The sequence below is a fragment of the Procambarus clarkii genome, chromosome 60 (assembly GCF_040958095.1).
Source record: "Procambarus clarkii isolate CNS0578487 chromosome 60, FALCON_Pclarkii_2.0, whole genome shotgun sequence".
Classification (NCBI taxonomy): Eukaryota; Metazoa; Arthropoda; class Malacostraca; order Decapoda; family Cambaridae; genus Procambarus; species Procambarus clarkii.
In genome coordinates, this window is record NC_091209.1 from 5079501 (window position 1) to 5089346 (window position 9846).

The window sequence follows — 9846 nt, forward strand, 5'->3', positions numbered from 1 at the left end:
ATTGTCGGCGTTCTCCACTGTAATAATTTATATATATATATACATTAGGCGTTAATAAAACTTATTTATTTATTTATAATTTATTTAGTCATCTAATTCATAGTTTACACAATTTATAATAAAAGAGTTTATTCCCAGTATTCGCCAATCATTCTCGCTATTAATAAAACAGCCAAACGCTCACTCAGGGGCACACTATCGTTATTACGCTCATTCAGGGGCCCCCTCAGATCGCCAAAGTCTCAGAGGCCTACACTTTCAGTCAGCATTCAATCTTCATCCTGTTCACAAGGTTCCCCCAGTCTAGTCATATCATCATGTCAGTGTCAGTGTGTCCTCTGTGCCTGTCTCCTCTCAACAACAACGAAATCGGGCATGTGTGTCAAACACGATGTTTAACATGCCTAGGTGAAATGTCCATCAACGCTCTTCAAGAATGCAGACTGTACTGTATAGGATGCAACGGGCCTACACCGCCTGGACATTTTGACGTAACCTGTACCAGCTGTGGACAACTCTATTGTGCAAATCGTAAGTACCGCTTTTTCTCGCACATTCAATAAACTTTCAAAGAAAATATATATCCGAAACACACATACATACATTCATGCATACATACAGACAGTCAATTTATATATATTATTTTCATTTCAGTTCATGGTTCTACTTCCTGTCCATACTGTCGTTTCTCCGTTAACCGGGAACCTCCCACCAAAGCCAGAAACGTCATTGAACCTCCACCCAAACGCCGTCGCATCATAAATAACCGTACGTTTTCACAATAATTTTCGTAATTTAAAAAGTTAATAATTGTATATTTTAACAAGTGTATAAATAAGTAATATGTGCTCATACAGAAAAATGTTTCCATTACAGGAGTTCCTATTCGTGATCAAGAGAATCTCATACTTGGTGGAATCAACATCCCAGCTCGTAAGTAATATCATTATTATTTATCTATAATTCAGTTTTTCCTCTTATTTAGACTTTTGTTTTCCCTTTTAATAATTCCTCTTATTTACACGATATTTTCCTAATATGGTTTTCAAATCCTCTTATTTGTTTTCAAATTTGTTTTCCTCTTAATGTTTATTCATTGCTAATATTATATTACAGAATCGCCCCTGGATTCAACCCAACCCTCTGAGTGGAGCACGCCTGTACGCAGTCAACCCCAGCTGTCCCAGGAGCTAGAAGAAGATGCACCAGACGGCAACCAGCAGGCATCCTCAGATGAAGAAGAAGAAGACAATCAACCCCCTGTTCACGACATATCAGATGAAGAAGTCAACGCTCCAGATTCCCCAGAGGTACTTAACTTAGATAACGTTGTTCCGCGAGTGTTAGAAGTCATTAACCATTTCGAAGGTTCATTCTCGAGACATTCGTTCTCCATTCCCGGTCATTTAGACGCCGACCCCAGCTTATATATAAATAGGTATAGGGAATTTTTTATAGAATATATAGACAATCAGTTCAGACAAATACAGGAAGAATTCCCTCCCTCATTTCACATTTACCCTGATGTAAGCCTAATTTTGCAAAAACTTAATCATGCCGACGATCAATATGAAATATTAGATGAAGTATTTTCAATTAGAGGCGAAACTCAGACTGTTACACAGGAAGAGGTGGAAGTTCTTGTAAATTCATGGGTTGACGAAATGTCTGCTAAAATTGACGAATGCCTAAAAAATGTCCAATCCTCAAGTGTAGGAATTCATTCCATGTCAGGCTTTGCCATTAATTTTTCATATATTCGCCACCCTATGCACCTTGGATCTTACGTACCATATCCTGCAAAATTAAGGGGTAAAGAATCAGTATTTAATCCTGAAAGTGAAGGAGATGAGTGTTTGTTACAGTGCATTGCGGCATATAAAAACTTAGCATTGGGCAGGACTATGGATAACGTTAGACGACATTACAAAAGCCTTCGATGGTGTAGAAGATTCGTAGTATGGGCAGATGAAATCAGATTCCCCGTATCATTTGATAACCTTAAGAAAATAGAGAAGCTTAACAAAATTTCTATTTATATTTATACAATAACTCATGAAAGTAACAGATACTATCTTAGTTTAGCTAGGAAAAGCCAGGAAAAGTATGCCGATAAAGTCCCTTTGTTGTTATTAGAAGGCAAGCATCTCTGTCTGATCAAGGACTTTGATAAATTTGTAAAGAATATTAACAATAATCAGTATAAAATTCCTAACACTCATAAATTCTGTAAAATTTGCCTTTTGCATGCTCCCTTAGATGAAATTCAGGCTCACGAAGAGTCATGCACTGTATCCCAAGTATTTTCGTTCTATAATCCTAGTGATAAAATCAGTTTTAAAAATTACGGTAGGACCTATAGCCCAACTCACACCGCCTATTACGATTTTGAATGTCTATTAGACCGTCAAAATCCTAGAGGCATGGTGGAATGTAAGCATAAAGCAATTGCTTATGCTTACATGATTTTAGACAGGGAATTCAATGTCGTAGAAACGTATTCATACGTAGGCCCAGACGCGGTCAATCATTTTATTACCAAGCTAGAAGCCTCATGGAAAGCTATTCATGCTCAGCTCCCCAACTTCCCTAAGAACTTGTCTAGAGAACAGGAAAGAATGTTTCAAAGACAAAATACGTGTCAATTGTGTCATCAAACTTTCAAGGATAAGAAAGATAAACATAGACATCATAATCATGCTATTCAGGAAAATAATTACTTAGGTGCTTATTGTGCTCGTTGCAATTTACAATGTAAAAATGCTCGTAGATACTTAACCACATTTTCCCATAATGCTGCCTATGATCTTGGAATTATACTTAAAGAACTGTCCAAAAATCCTCACCGCGATGTAGAAATTCTAACCAAGGAAGGATTGAAATTTATGCAAGTCATCATAGGTAAACTTAAATTCCTAGATAGCCTAGCTCTCCTTAATGGGTCATTAGGAACCTTAGCAAGCGAGCACGTTGCCGGTAAGAAACCCACCAAGTACACTGAACACATACTAAATGGCGTATCCGATGAAGCTAAAGCTCTGTTAATTAAAGGTAAACAAAGCCTATGTTATGATTATATTTCTTCCATGGACGTGTTAGACGAACCTCAGCTCCCTTCGCGAGATAAGTTTTACAATGTTTTACATGACTCTCCACTGTCTGAAGAAGATTATAACAATGCTCTTAAAGTATTTAATTTAGGGAACTGTACAAACATCAAGGATTACCTCATGTTATATTTAAAAGTTGACGTGGGAATGCTAGTTGATATATTTACACTTTGGCGAACATCACTGAAAGAAATTTATGAACTAGATATTGTTTTCTATGTATCACTTCCTAGTTATGCTTGGGACGCTTTCTTATTTAAATCAAAAGTTGTACTTGACTATGTGTATGATCAGAATATATATGATTTGTTGAGAAGGAATCTTAGAGGAGGGTTCACATCTTCCATTAGACAATTTACACAGGCTGTTAACGAGCACACTACATCTAACCCTAGCTCTGATGACGATACTCACATTTTGTACCTCGACTTTAACAGCTTATATGCAGCGTGCATGGCTGAGGTACTTCCCCAGGGAGGGATTAGACAATTAACTGACCTTGAGCGGGATACCTTATTAGGGCAAGGGTTACAACATATCCCCTGTAATCAAGACAAAGGTTATTGGATTTTATGCGATACAAAACATGTATCTCCCGAGGTAGCCAGGTATACTGATGATCTGCCCCTTGTACTGTCTCATACTAATATAACGGAGGAGTTTTTGTCAGAGTACAGTAAGAAAACCCTTAATGATGAAAAACGTAAGCTCCCACCTAAAAATACTAAGTTAATTGCATCCCACTTGCCCCAAAACGACTACTTAGTAAGCCTTGATTTCCTGCAATTGCTATTAAAACTTGGACTAGAAGTTGAACGAGTAAAAACAATCTATGAATTTAAACAGGCTCCCTATTTAAAAGATTTTATTTCAACCAACATTCGAGAACGAGCCAATACCACCTGTAAAGTTAAAGAAAAAGCTTTTAAACTCATAAGTAACAGTCTGTATGGGAAATAAATGACAAATATATCTAGATATGCTAATACTCACCATCTAGTAACGACAAAACATTCATTCTTAACTCATGCAAGAAACCCTTTGTATAAACGAGCTGTCTCTTTAGGTCAAGATAGGGTTCTCTGTACAGTAATGAAAGACATCCTTAAAGTTACCACTCCTTCTTACATGGGATATCAGATCTTGCAGATAGCCAAGAGGCGTTTATACGAGTTCTGGTATAATGTAGTTAAAGCCCATTATGGGGAGAGAGCTAGACTAATTTATACGGATACAGACTCATTCATATTTACTCTGACCTGTAAAGATGCTTTCCAAGAAATGACAAAAGCTCCTCTAGTAGATTATATGGATTTCAGTAATTTCGACAAAGATCATCCCATGTATTCTGCTACTCGCAAAGGTGAACTAGGACTCCTCAAGTCAGAAGTAAAGCAGAAAATCATAACTGAATTAATTGCACTCAAGCCTAAAACTTTCTCCTAACCCTTGATAATGAACATTTATGTAAATGTAAAGGGATTCCTTATCACCAACAAAAGAAAATAACACATGCATCTTTTCAGAACACATTAGAGACAAATAAAACTTTTAATTTTGTATCCCGATCTATTCGTAATGTTAATGGACAGATATGCACGTGTAAAACAACTAAGCGCGGTCTGTCAGCTTTTGATGACAAGAGGTACCTCATTAGTCCCACAGAGTCATTAGCTTACGGTCACCCAGACATTCCAGAGCGTGAGGTACAGGTACAGGTAGAGGAAGAGGTACAGGTAGAGGAAGAGGTTCAGGTAGAGGAAGAGGTGCAGGTAGGGGATCCAGTAATTGTAGATAATCCCCAACCAAGACGTCAATTGTTCCCCATTTTTAATCTTTGGGAAAAGCGGGATAGAGTCGCTCAGCAATTATTCCCTAACAACAACTAAGTCTGTTACTGTATTGTCTATGTATTATCTATAACTATATTCAAATGTCTATGATATTGTATTGGCTATGATTTGTTACTGTATTTGATATGAAAATGACTAAGATTTGTTACTGTATTGGATATGATTTGTTACTGCATTGGATATGTTATGACTATGATTTAATGTCTATGATAATGTATATTCTATGATTTGTTACTGTATTGGATATGATCAAATGGCTATGTTATGACTATAATTTATTTTGTTACTGTATTGGATATGATTTTATTACTGTATTGGATATGATCAAATGACTATGATTTTATTTGCTATGATATTTGATATTCTATGATTTTATTACTGTATTGGATATGATTCAAATGTCTATAATAATGTATATTCTATGATTTTATTACTGTATTGGATATGTTATGACTATGATTTTATTGGCTATGATATTGTATATTCTATGATTTTATTACTGTATTGGTTATGTTATGACTATGATTTTATTGGTTATGTTTAAATAAAACTCGAATGTAGATTTCGTTTAAATACTCCTTTCATTATATATTTGTAGTTAGTCTATTGAATCCTAGCAACATGGAAGGGCAGAAAAAAGTTATTACTGAATCCCAGTTGAATATATTTAGTGAACCGTCAAGAATTATTATTGCTCGATTTTCAAATGGTGGGAAGAGCTATTTATGTGCTAAAATGATAGAGAAATATCAGCAGAACTTTGCAAAAATAATTATCTGTGGAAGCGGGTATAAAGAGTTGAGAACTAATCCACTCTTTAAACATAAGATATCTTTTTACTCTGAAATTGTAAACCCTTTAGATGATCGTGATCCAGAGGACACATCTCATATATTAGTTGTTTATGATGACTTGTATGTTGAATCTACAAACTCTAAAATAGTAAGTGATATATTTACTAAGGGACGGCATGAGAACATCTCTGTTATTTTTATAACCCAAAATATATTTTTCAGTGGGAAATTTTCTAGATCTATAAGTTTAAATGCTTCTCATTTTATTCTGCTTAAATCAAGAGACTTGTCCCAGATAGAAACATTAAGCAGACAAATATTCGGAAAACAAGATGCCAAGAAATTTTTAGATATATATAAGAAAGTGATTTCTCGACACTACGGGTATTTACTTGTTGACTTGGGCGTTAAAACACCTGAATCCATAATATTTAGGGGAAATATTGTAAATGAACCCCCATATGAAATAGTGTATCAATGGTGAACATTACACAAACTCTTAATAAGATATACAATGACCCCAAGTCTATAGGTGGGTTTGGTGGCGTTTTAAAATTGTATAAGGCTGCAAAGAAAACAATCCCTGAAATAACTATAAAAGATGTGAAAGACTATTTAAAAACGTCTAATGCTTATACCTTACATCTATTAAAAAAACGTAAATTTAAACGAAGACGTATCTTAGCACCTAGATCTAAAGCTTTCTTTACCAGTGACTTGGCTGATATGACATTGTTAGCTAAGCACAACAATGATATTAAATATTTATTAGTTTGTGTTGATATATTTTCAAGGTTTGCACATGTAGTTCCACTATCCACTAAATCAGGTCAGAGTGTAAGTGAAGCCATGAAAGCTGTTCTGGATTTACCTTCATCAAAAGGTGTAAGGAAGCTTAACACTGATAAGGGCGGTGAATTCTATAATAAATATATGAAACGATTGTTAGACAGTAAAAACATTGATCTGTACAGTGTATTTTCTCAGGAAACTAAAGCCAGCATTGCAGAGAGATTTATAAGAACATTGAAAACTAAGATATATAAATATTTAACGGCTTATAACACCTTAACCTATATAAATGTTTTACCTGATATGGTTAAAACGTATAATAGAACACCACATAGAGGATTAAAGGGGAAAATACCTATTGATGTACATGCTTTATCTCTGCCTCAAGATGTGACTAGGCAATTTAAGCTCATGTATAAAGGAGAGCAGCAGACTAAGCCACGCATCAGTAATCATCTGTCTGTAGGAGATACGGTACGGCTTGCCTTATCTAATCGTATTTCAAAGTTCAAAAGAGGTTTTCATCAACAGAACACTAAGGAAATATTTACAATTGCTCAAATTGATACTAAACAACCCGTGCCTTTATATTATCTAAAGGACTTAAATAATAGACTTATAGAAGGCGGATTTTATAGAGAGGAGTTGACTCCCACCTACTTGTCAGATACATTTGAAATTGAGAGAATTATAAGTAAACGTAAAGTTGGTAATACTACTTTATATAAAGTTAGATACGTCGGTTACGACAGTTCATTTGATCAGTGGGTGAATTCAGATGACGTGAAGAAACTATGAAGAAGCAGCCCTTAGTTAGCAAGTATCGTGGATTTATTGAACTATTAGCTAGATTAGGTTATAATTCTAGGAAAAAGTTAATTAAGACTCTTAAAAAGGAACATATACTTTGCTTATCAGAAATATTTAATAATTTCTTAAAAAATAAAATTGAAGTTGGGAAGCCTATTTTAAAGAGACTTTCTAAATATAGAGCTCTACTCCATACATTAGCCTGTAAGAAGAAAGCTATTTCACTCAAGAAAGACATATTAACAAGTAAAAGAGGAGGCAATTTATTGGGCATTTTACTTCCCATAGCTATAAATTTCATTTCAAGGCTATTTAATAAGGAATAATGAAAGAATTCTATCTTGTACCACGAAAAGCTATTGATCAACAGAAGCCTACGGCAGTAAGTGTTGAGAAGCCTACGACGACAGTGAGAACAAATCCTGTTATACAACACTTGATAGACTTAAGATTAAAGCTTAAGGATTATGATTTTGCTGTCTCCTTGTTAAATTATTTTAATACAACTGGACTTGTAAAGTGGGATGAGGAAGGGAACATTACATCGCCAGTTACTGGGATCAATATTGTTGATGACGTTATAGGCAGGATGTGCACTCCGAAATTGTTATTCCCAGAAGATAAACTGCCAATTGCAAAGTTGTTCTACTCTTTGACATCTACACCTAAGAATTTATTTAGAAATGTAGATGCGAAAAATCAAGTGTTTTCTCCTCCAAGTTTGAAGAGGAAGATCAAGGCTGGAGATGAAGGAGAGTCTACCTGGATATCATATTAAGGTGAGTTTCTGTTTATTTTTATCATTTACTATTAGTCTACAGGATGGATAGTTACGTTATATATGCAGCGAGTAACTCTGATACTGATGTATTTAAAAACAATGCTCCCAATGCTTTTGAAAATAGATTACATAATCAGCTGCCTTTAGACCCGAATAAAGCTTATGAAGTGTGCCTGAAGAATATATTCCTGCCTCCATCTTATTTCGCTGTTAGGAGGAATGACCCGGAAAGTTTTATTTCAGTTCAACTTCTAGTGTCTAATAAAAATTTATCTGATTTGAGTACGGTGAATACATCTTTCACTTTAAAGTCGGATATTTTAGCCAGTGATAATTGCATAGAGCTAACGACTATTTTAAATAGAGAAATTTCTACTATATTTTCAAAAGGTTCACTGAGTTTTATAGGACCCGTACTTAATTATAATTTCCCAGATCACGGGGACGTTTATATGAAATATGATTCGAGTATTAATCGAATTAAGTTTAATGCAGCATTTAGTGAGAAGTTGTTAAAATTATTTATTACAAAGGATGGAAAATTAGTTGTTCGAATTTCTTTATCTTTCGGTCGAAATATATGTAAAGTTATTGGAGCTGAAGTAGGTAAAGCCTATGATATTTTTATTATGAATAAGCTACCTAATAACAGGTTATTTGTACAAGATACTTGCTATTATCATCCTAGGCCAGGAGGCCGTATAGATTTCTTGTGTGTATATTGTGATAAGGTGCAGCCCACCATGTTTGGTAATCAGATTGTAAATATCTTGGATGTTGTTTCGTTTCAAAGTAATGTAACACACAGGAAATTATATAAACCTTTAAATACGACTAATATTGATGGCATCAGTATTAGATTAACAGATCAAGATGGGGAGCCTGTATATTTTGAAAAGGATGGATGTACGATTGCAGTATTACATATTAGACCCGTTGATATATAATGGCATGAGTAGAGGGAGTTTATCATTCTCTCTTGGCCTGTTTAAACATGAGGGTCGGGTTTGTACCGCTGTCTGTTGACGAGGTAGGGCGATTTATCGCTCCTCGAGGGAAGAGAGGTGGAGCACTGGGCGATATTACTGTTTTTGATAGAAGACATTTAAGAGGAGGTGGAATATTAAGTTTCTTAACTGGTCTAGCTCGTAGAGCAACTCCTTTCCTATTAAAAACTATCATGCCAGCAGCATTGACAATGGGACAGAATGTTTTGCAGGATATAAATGCTGGTCAAGGTACTTTGAAAGATTCAATTAGAAAACGCGGTATGGAAACATTGAAAAGTATAGGTCCTAAATTGTTAGCAGGTGGCCGAATAACGAAAAGAAAAACGAAAAGACCTGCCTATATAAAGAAAATGGATAGATATAAAGACGTGTTTTCATAAAACAGTACTAGTTGTATGCTAGACGCAGACATGATGAGTGTAAATGCTCCTAGTGCAGCATTGCAAGTTCCTTTAGAAAATTATACAGCTGCTATAAGCGATGGCTTTCCTAAAGTTAATCCGCATAGAATGGTTGAAAGTACGATATTTTCAAGACAGACACAGGATATTTTACCTGTGAATTCAAGTATTAACAATAAATTTAAAGACTCTTATATTGAATTCCGTATCCCGGGAGTTAAGGGTCAATTTATTGATCTTTCGAGCTTGACGCTAGAACTGATGGTTGAATTAACGGGACCTGACGGAATTACGG

The 9846-nt window shown here is 35.1% G+C and overlaps 1 long non-coding RNA gene across 1 annotated transcript; it reads left to right on the forward strand.

Moving 5' to 3' along the window:
• The first annotated feature begins 716 nt into the window (after positions 1–716).
• LOC138353871 (uncharacterized) lies at positions 717–1583 on the forward strand. The gene is made up of 3 exons (XR_011223290.1): positions 717–768; positions 877–933; positions 1117–1583. It is a non-coding gene; the product is annotated as an uncharacterized lncRNA (long non-coding RNA).
• The last annotated feature ends 8263 nt before the right edge of the window (positions 1584–9846 follow it).